This window comes from Elephas maximus, chromosome 23 (genome assembly GCF_024166365.1).
Source record: "Elephas maximus indicus isolate mEleMax1 chromosome 23, mEleMax1 primary haplotype, whole genome shotgun sequence".
NCBI lineage: Eukaryota > Metazoa > Chordata > Mammalia > Proboscidea > Elephantidae > Elephas > Elephas maximus.
Genome location: NC_064841.1, coordinates 25498453 through 25517072, shown reverse-complemented (window position 1 = coordinate 25517072; position 18620 = coordinate 25498453). Strand labels below are relative to the sequence as shown.

Here is an 18620-nt window from a genome sequence, read left to right as displayed (position 1 = left end):
AAAGCAGGATGATTTATTTGCTTTTTGGTAAACTTGATTCTGTTTTGTAACCTTTGAAACATGGATTTTATGAGTGATACCATTAAAATTTATACTCCCTCTAGAGTGTGTTGTTAATCATTATTTCTTTGCTGGGCCTCAGGATTACCTGCCTGCATTATAATGCAACTTTCCTTAATATTTACAATTGAAATGCCGATGGTTTTTAAGATAGCTCATATATTTGGAAACCCTGGTGGCATAGTGGTTAAGTGCTATAGCTGCTAACCAAGTGGTCCGGCAGTTCAAATCTGCCAGGCGCTCCCTGGAAACTCTATCGGGCAGTTCTACTCTGTCTGTAGGGTTGCTATGAGTTGGAATCGACTTGACCGCAGTGCGCTTGGGTTCCTTAATATTTACAATTGAAATACCAATGGTTCTTAAGACATCTCATATATTTCTGTGAATGAAATGGGATTCACAGAAAATAAGAGCTTGCCTCCAGAAATACACTTCAAAATATTAAAGGCCTCTTAAAAATTCCTAGAAGTTTTAGAAACAGTGTTGACTTTATACTTCTGAAGTGAAATAGTTGACCCTATTTTTTAATGGCTGTAGCTAAACGCTCCAAAAGATAGATGAGCTTATTATCTAAGGGCAGTTATAGTATAAATAAAAACAGAGCAAACAATAGGTACTTCATTTATAATTTAGTTCAAAGCACCAGATATTTATTTTGCCTCCACTTTTTGAAAGTACCTGTTTAGACTGTGGAGAATGCAGATGGTAAGTCAGGCTCCTGTCCTTGGGTGAGGAGGATGAAGGCAGGCATGAGCACCTATAATTTCTTAAGAGTGTGCAGATGCATTACTATGAGCTAAAAGGCTCCCATCTTTTTGTAAAGTGGAAAAAATACCAGAAATGGAACTTGGAGTTTCAGATGAAGTTTAGGAAAACATACTACAGATTTGTGGAACCTTTCTTTGTCTTCTTACTAGTAGTAGTGGCCAGGAGCTGTGTTATGAGCAGGGAGGGAGGAGTGAGATATCATTCCTAGGGCCTCTGCAAAGCAGTAAATGATACAGAGATACAGAGATGATCCCATATCAAATTCAGCCCAGGAGATTTCCACCTCTGCCAAGTTCTTAGCGCTTTTGGGATGTCAGTCTTTAAACTTTGAGTGGAACTGGAAGGAAATATTGACCTTGTCTAAGTTTAGGAGTATAAAGAAAAAAGACCTTTCCAACTCTCCTGATTCAAAGAATAAACGGCTGCATTACTCTTAGAGGAGCTTATGAGTGAGACACAAATGTACACTGAGGTATCCCAAACTACACTGTGGGAAAATTGGCTTTTAAGTCCCCATTTTTCACAGTGCTGTGAGGATTTCTGCTTCTCCCCACCCCCACCCCCACCCCCAGCACTTTCTTTTCCTTCTTCATTGCACCTACTTAGTTGCAGTTCTTTTACTTACTCGGTCCTGTACCAAACTATATCTCCTCCTGGCTTTGGCAAGAAGTCCATCATATCAAGCATGCCATGATATGTAACCTAACCCCTGTTGCCTCCTATCTGATCATATCTCCTGGCTCCCAGAAGCTAGAATTTCTAATACATAATGTTCTCTGCTCTATCCAGAAAATTTCATCTGTGAACAGTGGTCTTCCCTTTTCCCACAAAAATGTTAGTGAATAGTTTATGTTATTAAGTAAATAATACAGGTTATGTGGAGTGGTGGGCGAGGGAAGGAGAAGCAACATGGAGTAATTTAGACAGTTTGTAAGTAAGCAGATTTAAAGTATCATATTAAAGCACTGTGATTATAGCACCTGTCACTAAAATTTTATAGTTTATCTTCTTGGAATAAATCCCTCTTAAGCCCATCCCAAATGTGTAGTTGGCTGTAATACATCATTCCAAAGTACTGCCTGTACCCTCTGGGTCAGGAAATTAATGCTTAAGAAAAAGAGAATTTTCAGGACCAAAGTTGTAATCTGAATAATTGAGAATAAAATATACTACTTGAAAAAAATGCAAGATGTTTATAAAATCAGTAAAGCCATCATCAACAACAACATAGTTATTAGGCAGTCATGAGATTGTTGTGGATAATATTAAAAAAATACTAATTTTCTTCACTTTGTAACACCATATGGTTGTCCACAATTAAAAAAAAGCAAGACACGTGCTTTGTGTATTTGTTATATCTGTGTGCTGTAGAAAATATACTTTATTAGTATACATTTGTGTGGATATAAAAAAATTGAACAGATTAATACTTCTGGAAAAATGATGCAAAGCACCAGATCTGCTCCATAATACCTCTTAGTAAAAATAAGTGTTAAAAAAGGCATTTAAATAAAACGAAGACCTTATTTAGTTTGTCAGAGAATTTGAGACATTTTTCTCCATCTGGTTTATTTCATAGATTATTTCAAAATATAAACAACAAAGAAAGTTTTGACCCAATCTTAGACCTGGAATATAGCTTTATTTATTTATTTTAATATCGTTTGGGATGTTGTATCAGTTCAAATAGCTTAGACGCTATGGGAATTTATTTTATGTAACAAATTCCAGAAATAGAGAAGTTAATCTAGCAGCTGATTGACTTTATCACAGACTCTTTTTTGTCCCCCCATCGTTTTGCTCTGCCATCCTCAAGATTGTTGGCTTTGTCCGTGGACTAGCTTCCTCCATGCTCACGAGATGGATAGAGCAGTTCTAGGCATAACAGCATAACATCCATACACAGTAGTGTCTAGAAGCAGGAGAAAAACCTATTTTTTTGGGGGGGGGGCGTGGAAAATTTGGCTAGAAGCCCCCAGAAGACCTTTTTTGACAACTCATTTTTTTTTTTTTTTACATTGTTTAGATCTGGGTAATACGTACCTGTAAATCAATCCTTAGCAAAGGAAATTGAAGCACCGTGATTAGCTGAGTCTGGTCAGGATTGTTCTGAGTCTGGGAATAAATTCAACCTCTCCAGAGTTGCGTGGGAAAAAGGTGGGCACCTATAAAGAATCTGAACTCTGTATATAGAAAAAAAAAAAAAGGAGAAAAGGGGTTGAGTAGAAAGCCAACAGTGTCTATTGAACAGGGACAGTTTTTTAGCCAATGGCTCTAAACCTTAGCTGCACTTTAGAATTACTGGCGGGGCTGAGGGGGAGCTTTTAGAAAATAATTTAATTGGTCTTGAGTCTCACATTAAAATTAAAAAAAAAAAATTCTCTAGATGATTTTAATGTATAGCTAATTTTGAGAACCACCATTCTAGGTAAACTGAAGATAGAATAAGGAGACAGAAATCTTCATGAGTCTGCACACATTTAGCTTCCCAAGCAATTTTGTTTTATGAGTTCTACTGTGCATTACCTGAAAATTAACCAATAATCAGCATAGTAAAAGTAACCCACACAAGATTTTGGACCTCTTTATTTGCCAGTCCTGAAATGGTGCTCACTGCCCCATTTACCAGACATGTTCCAAGAATGTATGATATTAGTATACTTAAAGAACTTAAATGGAGTCCCTGCGTGGCACAAATGGTTAAGCACTGACTACTAACCGAAAGGTTGGCAGTTTGAACTCACCCAGAGGTGCCCCTGAAGATAGGCCTGGCTATCTGCTTCCAAAAAAAAGGTCACAGTCTTGGAAACCGTATGGAGCAGTTCTACTCTGCACACATGGAGTGCCATAAGGTGGAATCGATTCAATGGTAACTAACAACAACAACAAGGTACCCAAATAGCTTTAATAGCCGAGCTGAGTTTAGGAACATATTAGTCCCATTTTTGTGATAGGAAGACTGAGTTGCAAGGAGACTGTTAGTGGAAGAGAGAGAACTAAAGCTCTCAGTATTCTGACAGCTAAATTCCATCTCTTATTTCTTGTTGCTACTTTTGTCCTTGTTGTATTTAAGGGAGATATCATTTGTTTTCATCGAAGTAAAGTTTATTCATAATTATAGTAACCTCCATTTTATTGACAACTTAGTATGAGCCAGGCCCTTTATTCTTACCCCAGCATTTATTTAATCCTCAGAACAACCCTATGCAGTAAATATAACTAATTCCATTTTTTCAATAAGGAAATTGAAACTCAGAGTTTGTTATTACTCCAAGTTTCTTAATTAGTTCATTTCTCTGGGCTTTAGAATTTAAATCCAGGTTTATATTATACCAAATTGCATGTTCTTTATATTTTGCCACACCCAAAGGTTTGATTTTATGTGGTTTATTCAGCTGAGCAAATACACAGTGGCCAAATAATAGGTGCTGGGCTAAACCCTGAAATGGGTTACCTTTTCCTTGCAAGTTATAATTTCCATTTGTTTTGTATTTTCGAAATGGGTCTGTATCTCTTGCTTTGCTTAGTACAGTAACAAGCACTTAGCATATGGTCAAGGAGGAAATGAATGAATAAATGAAGTGCAATCTTTAGACCACTTGAATTTAAAATTGCTCAAATTACAATAACCAGTGAAACTTTACCTTACTGATTGTTTCCTTTTTCTTAGAACTTAAAATGTAAAAATAAAGCCTTTTCATTAAAATGTGTAATGTGTTGTGTTTTTGATATTTCCAAGCAGATATTGAATTAGTGGAGAGTGTCTTGAGTTGTTCAGCCATACTCTGCATTACTGTTTATGATAAAAATTGTGCTCTTTTAATAAAAACAGATAATTGGTTTGTACAGCTGACACTTATTCAGATTTTTGCTTTAGAATATTCTAATTGAAAAGTAAGGGGAAAATAAACTGGTCAATGGCTATTAAGGACTGACTGGTTTCATTTTTCACAGAGGTAACATTTTCCAAATTACTGAGTTATGATATTGATCGTGAAGGGGAAGCTCCTTGTTGGGGGAAAGTGTCAGAGTAGCCCTAATGCAGAATCTCATTAAAGCAACTGTCAGGATTCCTCTGTTTTACCGTCACCTCCCTATTCTGTAAGAAGCAACTGTCATTTTGAGTGAGTATATTGCCAAAGAAGCACTTACAAATAAATGAAAAATGTCACAATCGATTTTACTGTTTCCAGAATCCTGTGTGTCAGCTTTGTCACAAACTGTCTTTGTTACTTTCTGTTTTAGATCTCCCAGCTGGACGTTGGAAATAGCTTTTGATGGTCTAGGGGCTCTTTCATTTGACCCCAGGTAAGCCTTATACTGGTGACCTTTGATAAATATTTGTAAATCCATTTGAACAATTAGAGGGAAAACACACACACACAAACTTTATCCCTTTTTCTTTCTCTGCCTTTTTTTTTTTTTCCAAAAAGCTTTCAGATGTTAATATTATTTACTTACACATGTGACCACGGGGGGCAATATTCCATGTAGTACGAATCATTGTAAAATAATACAGTTATATTTCACCTTCTCTTCTCCAGAACAATGGTTTGTTATTATACTGCTTACTCTAATGACAATGCAATTGGCAATATTACTTCTAAAGAAGACATCTGGTTATGCTTTCCCTGTAGTTTGAAAGAACTCAGTAAGCATGTAAATTTTTACCACTATCTCTGATTTTATCTTAAATGCACATCTTTCATATAATTTGGATATACCAGTGTCTATGTATACATTCATTATTGTTATCACCATAAACCATTCAACCACCACTACTGCCATCGCGCTTATGTTATTGAGGCTTACTCTGAACCATACACTGTGCTAAGCAATTACAAGAATTTGCTTATATAAGTGTATCACAATACTGCTTGAATTGTAAGTGAATATGGATTTGAAAAACGGCAACTAATTAGAAAAATTACTAGCAGTAGTTTTCTTATTATAAATAATAAAGGAAAGTAAATCTTCATATAATTACATGTTAGATTTTAATCAGTATAATTAGTTACAGATCATGCTATCGTTTGAAATTATTTTGCTTGCAGTTGACTTGAAAGATCATGGAATGAACCAATTAGCATATTGTTGTTCTCTTGGAAAATAGAAGTTGAAGCAATTTACTAATTCATCCAATTGATATTTATTGAGCACCTATTAAGTGCTGAGTACTTTGAACTGACTAATGGTGAAGAATATGTATATCCTTCTTAAGAGCTTAGAGCCTAGTGGGAATCAGACAAGACGACAGACAAGTACATCATAGAGTGATACATGAAAAACAGTGGGGATATTCTAAGGGTATGATGTGAGAAATGAGGTAGACACCTAAGCCAGGCTGGGGATGTGCAGGCATGATGTGACAGTGAAGATAAAAGATTAAATTTTGATTACAAAGTAGTTCATGATGTCTGGAGTTTAGTGTTTGGTATAGAGAATTAAGGATTAAGGAAGGGATAGATTATGAATGTCCTCATGAGCTGTATTTATGAATTCAAATATAAATGTGAATAGTAAAATTCAAACTATGAAAATTTCATCCAGAATTAGACATTCTGTTCAAGCCAGGCTGGTCAAACTCTCACAGTGGGAGCTCGGTAGGCATACTCCCCAGGAAGATGGGCCACTAATCTTCCGTCATGCCTATGTAAATGGATTACATTTCCTAGAATATAGTCATGCCTATGTAAATGGATTACATTTCCTAGAATATAAGGTCTTTGTGACCGAGGATCTGGTCTAATCCACCTTGTTTCCCCAGGACCTATTGTAGTACTTTACATATAGTAGATTCTCAATATGTTTAGTGTGGAATGACAGATTAAATGTAAAAAACAAGAAAATGCGTAAGTTGACCCAATAAAGTGCCCCCCTCCGCTCCTAAGGCTGTTTAGCTACGGCCATATACTTCTCTATCTCTGATAAGTTATCACAAATGGCTAACTTCTTTTCCATATCTCCTCTTTGCTGTCAGGCTGACAATGAGGGACTTCATAAAATAAACCTATATAAAATGTAATTAAAAAAAAATCTGTGAATAAATAGTTATGTGTCAATGAAATCCCTTTAAAGAACCTAAAGAAGGCTCAGAGGAAACTAAGAATTGAAGAAAACTAATTTTTAGCAAAAGAAGAAATAACCAATGTATCTAACTTATTATTTATTTTTAACTCTAGAAAATATAGTCAAAATACATTATAAAGAGCTTTCTTCTATAGAGAGAGATGAACTAATAAACCAAAAACAACCCAAACCCGTTACCATCGAGTCAGTTCTGACTTATGGCGACCTTATACGACAGAACAGAACTGCCCCATAGGGTTTCCAAGGAGCAGCTGGTAAATTCGAACTGCCCACCTTTTGTTTAGTAGCCGAGCTCTTAACCACTGAACCACCAGGGAGCTCTCGTTAATCAGACATTATAAGATAATGTACCAGAGAGATAGATTTGACTTTTTTTAGAGAAAAAAAAAAGTTTTATAAGGAGCCATTAAAAGAGTATGGTATTATAATTCACAAATCACAGATTACTTTAATAGTGTATATGTTATTTACTGTGCACACTTTAGGTTCAGGTATAAAAATAGGTTATATTTTTCTTACCATTGTCAATTTCTCTATTCTATGACCTGCCTTTCTGGAGTGACTTCCTTGAAATGTACCGCCTATGGCCACCTCACTGCCAGGCTGTCCTTGAGACCAGTGTGCTGGTAGAGCATTTCTGTGAACTTTTTGGTGTGGCCACAGGAAATTCTAGGACTGCAAAACCTCACCTGGGGTTGTGAAGATTAGGGTATCAGCTCTCACATTTTTTTAGTGGCCTATGGATAAAGAGGAGTCCCAGGGTGGTATAAGCCATTAAACACTTGACTACTAACCAAAAAGTTGGCAATGCAAATCCACGCGTAGGTGCCTCAGAAGAAAGGCCTGGTGATCTGCTTCCAAAAGATCACCTGTAAAACCCATGGCCATCAAGTTAATTCTGACTCGTAGTGACCCTGTGGGACAGAGTAAAACTGCCCCGTAGAGTTTATAGGGAGCGCTTGGTGGATTTGAACTGCAGACCTTTTGGTTAGCAGCCGTACTCTTAAAAACCTATGGAGCATAGTTCTACTCTGAGACACATGGCGTTTCCATGAGTCAGAATTGGACAGCAACTGTTTTTATTGTTATTGTTTATGGATAAAGAGATACAAATGGCTAATTTCAATAAACTCAATAATTTAGATAAGTCATTTACAATTTTTTTCAAAATAAAAATAGCTTTTAAAATTGTAAAGCCTAACCATATAGAATACTCAAGCAATACAAAAAATATGAACAAGAATGCTGCGTTGCTGATAGAATCTATCAACCTCACAGTATCTGACAGTTGCCCCGTTATCAACAGGGTAATCTTAACGTTTTACAGAGTGAGGAGGAGGCAGTTTCTATGAAATACTGCCTGGTATTTTGGAATAATGGACAATTCTGACTTGTTATCAGTCAAAATACAAGATTAAGAATGGCTAAATTTTAAAAGACAAAACCAAACCCATTGCTGTTGTGTCAACTCTGACTCATAGCGATCCTATAGGACAGAATAGAACTGCCCCATCAGGTTTCCAAGGAGTGGCTGGTAGATTTGAACCGCTGACCTTTTGGTTGGCAGCCAAATGCTTACCCACTGTGCCTCCAGGGCTCCAAAAGATGTAATGGAAGAGAAGAAATGAGACAGACACAAGGACAACAGAACTGAGGGCTATTGACCACCCAGCTATGCCATAACTCAGAGTCACACTGAGCACTAAGGACTTTACTTCAGGACAATTTGGTGTAGGGACTTGCCTCCCCATGCCTACAAGGTCAAAATTTGGTCTGGACTAACTCTTGGTACCTGATCTTAATTTAGCAGCCCTATGTCTTTGGTCCAAAGCTGGTCCCGGTGAAATATATTGACAGATGAGGAGATCAAAGATGAACCAAAAAGGCACTCTAAATGTCTTCATAATCATTCTAAAAATTTTTATAAGAAATTATACCATAAACATGACCCTCTGTTATTAACAGCAAGTGTGTATAACTAATGAGTAAAACAAAAATTTGATTACTATCTTTAACGTAAAAAAAGAGGCCAAATCAGCAAAAAAAAAAAAAAAAATCTGTATCACCTTATCAGATGTATAGTTCCTTTAACAGCAAATAGGCATTTCTACAAAAAATGATTATAAGACAAAAAATGATTATTTTCTTTCATAGTAAAAAAAAAAAAAGCTCAAATGTATCAGAAAAACCACTAGCCCCTTATATATTAGGGTGGAGAATTGAATCAAAAGTCCACGAAATAGGATTTCACTGATAAGAGAAATAAAAATAAATCAATAAAATGAAGGCAGAAGATGCGGCCAGGCCTGCAGTGAGATGTATGAACACCTGGGAGCTGGACACTTTGGCTGGGCCAGGTGGTGATAACAGTATGAAGTGCAGACTCCCTCGTTTTGGGGTCATTTCCTATGCTTGTTCTGTCTGTTGATTTCCTTCCTCTGCTTCCACCTCCTGATTCCAGCAGCATCTGTTCTATACTATTACTTTGGCAGGCAGCCTTAGTATACATTTTAGCAAATTCTTTGTGCCAAATTTTCTCAAGTTACCAAAGGCAATTTTTCAAAAAAACTTACAGAGGAAGTGGGACAAAACAGAACAGTTGCCTCTGAAAAGCTCAAATAGTTAAGTCTACTACTCGTAGGAAGACTTCTTGTGAATTTTACACACAATATTAGAAGCTGACTTACTGACAAGAAAAACTTTGTTTTTTTTAATTGGCTCTTTCTACAGAGAGGTGTAAACCTCCCACTCCATTAAAGCGCAAATTCCATTGCCATCGAGTCAATTCTGACATAGCGACCCTATAGGATGAAGTAGAACTGCCCCGTAGAGTTTCCAGGAAGTGCCTGGTGGATTGGAACTGCTGACCTTTTGGTTAGCAGCCGTAGCACTTAACTACTATGCCACCGGAGTTTCCCCCACTCTATTACTGTTTATTAAATGTTACTGTTTATTAAATGTCTGTTCATGCTCACATGCCAAATTTGGCTTCTGTTTCCCTTTAATATAAATAGCTAGGCAAATTTCCAGGAACTGAGATAAAAGTTCTTTTGTATTAAGACAAAACAGTTTCACAGCAATACAGTGTGGCTCATGACAACCTGTTGCCTAGAGACTAGGAACTTTATATGTGGGCTTTCTTAGTGATAGGTATTTTGAAATTTTCTGTAGAAAATTTGATAGAATTTTCTTAGTAGTTATGGTCCATCTATGCACATTTTGCCACAAAACTGGAAAACAGTTTCTGTTTGGGACACATATTTGTTCTACTGGAAGTGAAGCTTTGCATACTGTAGAACCAAAGCCTTTTTTTCCACTTTCCTTTTTCTTACCATATTGCTCTCCTTTAACTCCAAACTGGGTACATATTGTTAAAATGTTGAGATGACATGAATTTCAAAGAAAAATTCTCAGAGGCCTTATCCTCTCAATAGTAACTATGTCACTCCACATTTTATGTAATTTTAATTGAGAATGAAGTAAGAAATTTAGTGAAGAATTCTGTTTAACACACTATTTCTTGATCATCATATATACAAATGATCTTTTTAAAAAAATTGTTAAATACTGATTTACTTTCTTCTCAATTAGAAAGCTGAACTGTGCCACTACATAACTTGATATATGCTAAAGCACAGATTCACTTCAGCAAGATGAAAGGTGACAGTTAAATAACAAGAAGGTCAGTAGCCAAGGATCTGACAGGTTTATAAATACATTTATTTCATACATTAAAGTGGATTAACAAGAAATCAATCATTCAATATATCTTGATATGTACTGTGTGCACCAAAATGCATTAGATGCTATGAAATATGTTTTAAATCAGTTAATCAAAAAACATTCACTGGCCTCCATTTAAAGAATTTTAATCGTTATAGAATGTAGAGGAGTTGAGTATGTTTCTTGCCACACAACAGTTTACAATTACAGGAAAACAGAATTGCAAAAACAAAATAATAAAATCTCCAACCCATTGCCATCGAGTTGATTCCAACTCATGGTGACCCCATGTGTTACCGAGTAGAACTGAGCCACATGGAATTTTCTTGGCTGTAATCTTTACAGAAGTAGAGTGTCAGGCCTTTCCTCACGGTGCTGCTGGGTTGATTTGAACCACCAACCTTTAGGTTAGTAGTTGAGTATAAACCATTTATGCTACCCAGGGACCTCAATAGGCAGTGAAAAAATAATACAGAATTATTGTTGTTAGGTGCCTTTGAGTCTGTTCCGACTCACAGAGACCCTATAGGACAGAGTAGAACTGCCCCATAGGGTTTCTAAGGAGCAGCTGGTAGATTTGAACTGCTGACCTTTTGGTTAGCAGCCGAGCTCTTAAACTCTTTGTCACCGGGGCTCCAATATAGAATTAGAGAATAAAATAATATTTAAATTAATTATAAAGCGACTACAGTGTTTGTGAGAGTAATTAGAGAAAGGGTATATCTGTGTGCTGTGGAATTTTCAGAATGGCTTGTCGACGGCACCGGGCGGACTGGGCATGGCTTGAGCAGGAAACCCTGGTGGCGTAGTGGTTAAGTGCTACGGCTGCGAACCAAAGGGTTGGCAGTTTGAATCCGCCAGGCACTCCTTGGAAACTCTATGGGGCAGTTCTACTCTGTCCTATAGGATCGCTATGAGTCAGAATGCACTCGACAGCACTGGTTTTTTTTTTTTTTTTTTTTTTTTTATGGCTTGAGCTGGACTATGAAGGGTGAGGAGGATTTGGTTAGATAAGAGATGTAGATAGAAACCCAGTCACTGAACAGCGTGAACGATAGAGGCAGTGGTTTATCAGGGCATGTCAGGGAGAATGACCGTGTGAGAAAGAGATAATGGTGACTGGAACAGAGGATTTCTCCTGGGAAGTTACTGGATGTGGGAAGTTGGTTGAGTCATGGCCTTCAAAGACATGCTGAGTGTTTACTATCGAAAATTCTTGAGCTGGGAGTGCCATTATGAAGGTATGGTTTTCTAAAAAATTAACTTAAGTTGGGCTTAGAGGTAAGGCGATTGGCTGGGAGAGCCTTGTGGACATCTATAAAAAAAAAATACATAAGATGAAGTAGGCTGAATTAGGATGGCTTTGGGGGATTGAATGAAGAATTACAGTCTAAGTAATTAAACTATATTTTACTGGTACTTATTTCTTATTTACAAATACAGTACAACAATTAACTCATTCCAGAGACTGTAATTAGCAATCAGGTCAAATTACTTTGATTGCCTCTTTTACATTTAATGGCAAACATTTTTCAGAAAGCTACTTTCTAAAATGTTTTATAGACTACTCTCTGTGTACTTTCTCTTTCACTTTTCCTTCATTCTTTCCTTCTCCCCTTCCCTCCTTCATTCCTCCTTCCCTCACTTCTTTTCTCTTTTCCACTTTTCCTTCCAATGTGCATAGAAAAAAAAAAAAGACTGAAAGAAAATATCACCAAAGTGCAAATAATGTTTGTCTCTGGATTCTTGGATTATAAAGGGAGTTTCAATTTTCTTATTGATGATTTTCTGTAATTTGCATGTATTACTTCTAAAACAAACTCTCTCTAGTTCCACTGCTGTTGGGAGTAAGTGAAGTGAAGGGTCCTTTTGTTCTTCTCTAGCTTCTTGTCACCATCTGGGGATGGTGCTAATGGGAAACAATCGGCTTCCTTACTGCACTGGATTGTCATTAAAACTTTCCTAATTTACAAATAGGCAACCGGCTCCTGTCAGCTTTCTTGTTCCTCTTTTTTTCAATTCCCTGACTCCATTCTCCCATCTGCTATACCTTAAACATTTACCACTGAATTGTTACAAGTAAGATTCAAGTTGCTAATGTATATTTTAAGTTTATTGTGTATTTTTATTTATGTGCAACCTTAAATAGGATTCATATACAAATCAAAATGGTTTCTGAATTATTTTGAAAAATCTATAAAAATGTTTCCCAGTGACAAATGTTAGGTATGAGAAATGGTAAAGGTGTATACCTGGGTTTTATGAGGAAAAAATAAGCATAAAAAATCAGCCTGATAATCTGTAATTAATATTGGCCTAGCTTTGAAACATTTTTCCAGGTAACCTGTCATTTTTGTGTAATTTAATTACTAACTATAGCAATTTTAAACACCTGGGCTCCCTTTGCTCTATCTATAAAAAAACAAACAAAACAGAACCTTCATAAAATAAGAATTAATGCCTGCATGATGTTGAAATGGAGTGAATCTAGGTATTGCTTTGACTTTTATGAATCTCAGTTATACTGAGTTCTTCTGGAAAAGAAATTATGTCAGCACTGGCAGTTTTAGGAACCCAATTTTAATGACAGGATATAATTGAATGAATATTTAAAAACATACGCATTTTTAAATTCAAAGCATAGATGCGTTGTTTGAATTAAGTAATTCTTATAAGGTGAGCCAATAGATAATGTATTCTTGAGCATCGAGATAGATGGATGTTTTGTTTTTTGTAATCATTGTGCAAACATTTATTAAGTGCTCAAGAGCCAAAAGCCTTGTTCACTGTATTAAAAAATGGATTTCTAGAACAAATTGGCTGGTACTTTATGTGAATATAATGAAATTTTGGCACATTGCTACTCTTAAACAGCAGTGTTAAAGTAGTGCTTAGGGTCAGAGGCAAAGATCATCTTCAGCACGACTTCATTTATCAGTATGATAAAGGGCATATACATGTTTTTCTAATTTTGATGCCCCCAAATAGATTAAAAAATTCTTATATTTGCTCTATCTGAATTTACTGTCAATTATTTTGTGTGCTAGATTATCACCTTGGAAGGGTGCTCTGAACTTTAATGTTTTAGATTTCACTTGGACAACTTTGCATTTTCAACCACTAAGGTGAGGTGGGCCAACTAAGTGGCATCACTGTCGTGAGTACGGACTTTTCTCTTTAATTGTAGCTCCTGATTTCTTGAGGTGGGCCAACTAAGTGGCATCACTGTCGTGAGTACGGACTTGTCTCTTTAATTGTAGCTCCTGATTTCTCTCAAAACTATTACATGTTTTGGCTCCTGCTGGACCAAAATCCTCTATGTGACTCAATTTTCTCATTTGGTGATCTTACCTCTCAAAGCTCTGATCCTGTCCCCAGGTTGAGTTAGTCTTGTCAAAGCAGGAAAAATAAAAATAAAATAAGGGAATGTTTTCAAATGGCCTCATTCTATGTGCAGAAGTTAAAACAAAGGGTTACAATAAAGTCGCTGATTTGTTTTCTGTTGGTGGGAATACATCTTCTCTTTTGTCCGGTAGGCAATTTTTCTTTTTCTTTTTAAGAATGTAAAGAAGAAAAAAGGATAATTTAGATGAAATTTAATTTATGAAATGAAGACAACAAAAAACACTAAAAGTAGTTTTCTTTAGAATAAACACAGAGATTAAGTCTTTAATTATAATGAAGTGTAGGAAGCTTTTAAAGTATGTTTACAATGTGTCTGATTGAGCACTCTGTTTCAAAAAGAAATTTTTACTGCGTTATTCATCTTTCTTAGGGCACATATTCGCTTTTTCATTAAATAGGCAGAGAATTCAGTGCATACCTTGTGGCATTTTAAATAATCATAAAATTTATATAATAAAATGAATGTTCTAAATTTCCTGTATTTATTATGTATTATGGAAACCCTGGTGGCATAGTGGTTAAGTGCTATGGCTGCTAACCAAAAGGTCAGCAGTTCAAATCTGCCAGGCACTCTCTGGAAACTCTATAGGGCAGTTCTACTCTGTCCTATAGGGTTCCTATGAGTCGAAGTCGCAGTGGGTTTGGTTTTGGTTTATTATCCATTAACTGTGGATTGTCCATGAAAAACATGGCTTGGATAATGAAGAATACCATAATGCATATGTGTTTTAAACATTATATACTTTCTTCATTTTGACACAGTATCAGCCTATATACTTTCAGTATGCCCTTGGCTTTGAAAAGAAATAAATTCGTTCAGTTTTCTATTGGTTAATTAAGTGTATTATTTAATGACATTAACTTTTCGTATTGATATGTGGCGTATAATGCACCTACTATAAAACATCTCCTGGATTAACGAATGGCTAATCTACTTCCAGATTTTTTGGACTTAATGTGTATTCCTCAAATACATTTTTCAGCCAATGTTTATATAGGATAAATTTGCATTTATTTAAACCAAACACATCTTTTTTAATAAAACAATGTATGAGAAAGGACTGGATATAGTTTTTGGAATGTCAGATTCAGGTATAGTGTCTCTGAGAAGCATGCTGTATGTGGTAAAAGGGTTGTGCTTCCTAAGTATGGTGGGCTGTGAGAGAGACCTTGATGTTGCATGTAAATCAATTGTTTGTTAACTACCATATTAATTGTTTGGTGATCAGGAAGCAATGTTTCAAGCAGTTTATATCCTAACATAATAGTTTGTTACTTAGAGAGTTTTATTTACATTTTAGAAAATTTATGAGGTATTGGGATTAATGGGTAACCCATAGTAATATTTCCCGTTTAATGCAACAGAAAATAGATTTCTTGGATAGCTTTGTCATGTCTGATTTTCAGGAGCTATATATATTGACATTCAGTGGGAGATGCCTGAATTCTAGTTTGAAAGTCTGACGTAGTGGAAAAAATGAAGTCCTTGGTTCAAATTCTGCTACTGCTATATTTATGTGCACTTGGATATATTTCTTAAATGTTTTGAACCTCCATTTTCTCCTGTGTGACATGAGAATACCACTCATCTTTTATAGTTATTGTTCGATTAATATTATAGATAAAGCATTTTAGTGCAATGCATATAGTAGCTACGATGTTAGTGAAGACTATTTTGATTACTTATATCTACAGTAATTAACTATGTAAAAATTACTAATACAGAACAGTATGTAATGCTTTTTAATTGGTAGAGCACTTTAATAAAAAACATTTAATCTTCCTCAAAGCTATGAGTGATTGATATTATTATTATTACTAGCACCTCATATATACACCTGAGGAAGTTAAGACTCAGAGGTTAACTGCCATGACTTGTAAGTGATGAGGTGAAAATGTGAGCTCAGTCATTCAATTTCAGTCTCTGCTCTTTCTACAGTAAAATGTCTGTTTCTTATTAATATAGTCACTTCTCAGTTATCGACTGTCTTGTCATCTGACATTTCACATTTATGACAATAGTGAAAAATCTACTATCTGACTATTTCACGCATGAATGTCGTACCACTGGTGGTAATGAGTGCCAAGGTCCAAGGCAAGAGTAGCATTGGCTGTGATGGTTAAAGTTATGTGTCAGCTTGGCTGGCCATGATTCTTAGTGCTTTGGCAGTTATGTAATGATGTAGCTTGGCAGTTATGTAATGATGTAATTTGGCAGTTATGTAGTCACCCTCCATTTGTGATCTAATTTGTTCATCCTCCATTTTTCTATAACGTTGATTTTCACGTAATGACCTGATCTTTGGAACCCAACCATGTCAATAAGTAAGGAATGGGTGTAATTGGTAACTTCACATTCTGGAAGACAAACTGATTCATTTGGCCTAAAAGCTATAGATAGATTGATTCCTGGCAAAAATGGGTATTATTATTATTATTATTATTACCTACAGTCAATGTGTAGAGCTGTAGCACTTGATAATTTTTTATAACTGCACAGTGATTTATAGTCTCCTAAGTGTTTTCACAAGCTTTAGCTTACTCGAGGCACCCATAGAGACAGGGTAGGCAGCTATGATACATATGCTACAGATGAGGGACCTGAAGTCTGCAGAGGGTATGTTTTGCTGAAGGTGGTGCAGTTAGTAAATGTCAAACTTTTGTGTCTTCAAGTCTAATGTCCTTTCCCACTGTATGCAGGTTTTACATAACTGACCTGAGTTCCATTTTACTCATCATTTACAGAGAAAGTTTTATATTTAGGATAAACCAAATAAAAACCAAACCCATTACCGTAAAGTTGATTCCAACTCATAGTGACCCTGTAGGACAGAGTAGAACTGTCTCATAGAGTTTGCAAGCATCTGGTGAATTTGAACTGCTGACCTTTTGGTTAGCAGCTGTAGCTCTTAACTACTATGCCATCAGGGTTTCCATGTTTAGGATAGATGTTAGAAATACAAAAATGAACAAAGCATATTCCTAGCCTTTATAGATTTTAAAAGTTGGAACGGAGGTGGGGGTGGGGCAAAAATACAGTTAAATGACCATTATGGAAGATGCAATATGCCAAGTGCTAATAATTAGAAATATAAGGATGTGCTGTGGATGTAGAAGAAAACAAAATAAAACAAATCTCAATTGTATATTTAATCAATGAAAGTCTTAAAAGTGTTTTGTGGCTTAAATTGAAGAAAACTGGAAGCGACTTTCTTAGAATCTAAACCAAAAAACAAAAAAACGCGAACTCATTGCCATCAAGTAGATTCCTACTCATAGAGACCCTATTAGAACAAAGTAAAACTGCCCCCTAGGGCTTCCAAGGCTGTCACATTTACAGAAGCAGAGTGCCACATTTTTCTCCTGTGGAGCCACTGCTGGGGTCATACCAACGACCTTTTCAGTTAGCAGCCGAGTGTTTAACCACTGTACCACCAGGGCTCCTCTTAAAATGTAAAGCTAGGAAAAACTGCATTTTCGTCTTAAAGGAATTATGGTCTGTGATGGTGCACTCTACAATGTGAAAAAAAATGTATGATAGGGAAAAATACTTAAGATAATGTAACTACCTATTGATGCTTAGGAAACTCTGGTGGCAGAGTGGTAAAGAGCTACAGCTGCTAATCAAAAGGTCAGCTCCTTGGAAACCCTGTGGGGCAGTTCTGCTCTGTCCTGTAGGGTCTCTATGAATCGGAATGGACTGAACAACAACCGTTTGGTTTTTTTTTTTTTTTAATGCGTAAGAGGAGCCCTAGCGGTACAGTGGTTAATGCGCTAGGCCGCAAACCAAAAGCTGGCAGTTCCAAGCCACCGGCCTCTCCCCAGAAAGAGATGTGGCAGTCTGTTTCCGTTAAAATTTCAGCCTTGGGAACCTCATGGGGCAGTTCTACTTTGTCCTGTAGGGTCGTTATAAGTCGGAATCAGTCCACAGCAATGGTTTTGTTATTGATGCTTAATGGCAATGCTTATGTATTCATTACATTCAGAAAATGGAAAACTTAGTTCTTTGTCCTAGTTTGCTCCACTTATCTTTAGGTTGGAATTAGGTTTAATAAGTTTTAATAATATCCTTGAATGTTTGATGTATTTGTTTTCATTTTTTAGCACACTTAGTTCCGTATTACTTTAAGTAGCACGTTAAGAAGAAGATAAATTCTCCCCTTGCTTTCACCTGTTCCTGAAAATTTGAGAATGTGTGATTTGGAGTTTGAGTCACTTCCCATTTCTTGTGATTAATTCAGAAAATGAGCAGTCTGGGCTTTCCATGTACTTTGTTTTCAGTAAGGGGTGAATTTTTTTCATTTTACATTTAAAGATGATGCTGTTATAGGAGTGCCCTTAAGTAATAGTAGTAAAATACCATTAAAAAAAAAATACCATAGAAACTGCTAAATTTGATCACCTTAATTTAGCTAATAATGTGCTTCCTGCCATACTTTACATGTAAGTAGAAATTTGTATGCTTAAAAAAAAAAATCAGAACTGACATAGTTCCTGAAATTATACAGTTGAAAGAATTACCTATCTTCTATCTTTATATGGAAACCCTGGTGGTGTAGTGGTTAAGTGCTATG

General features: G+C 36.1%; 1 protein-coding gene across 8 annotated transcripts in view; it reads left to right on the top strand.

The window, feature by feature from the left end:
* Positions 1-18620, top strand: part of NAALADL2 (N-acetylated alpha-linked acidic dipeptidase like 2) — a 1621055-nt gene that overhangs the window by 109754 nt on the left and 1492681 nt on the right. For 7 of the 8 annotated variants that reach the window (XM_049867803.1, XM_049867806.1, XM_049867798.1 and 4 more), the window contains one exon: positions 5074-5136. The gene's annotated coding sequence lies outside the window, so the exon portion shown is untranslated. Of the gene's footprint in view, positions 1-2854; positions 2986-5073; positions 5137-18620 lie in introns of those variants that run through there. The other variant, XM_049867804.1, reaches the window with a different exon arrangement.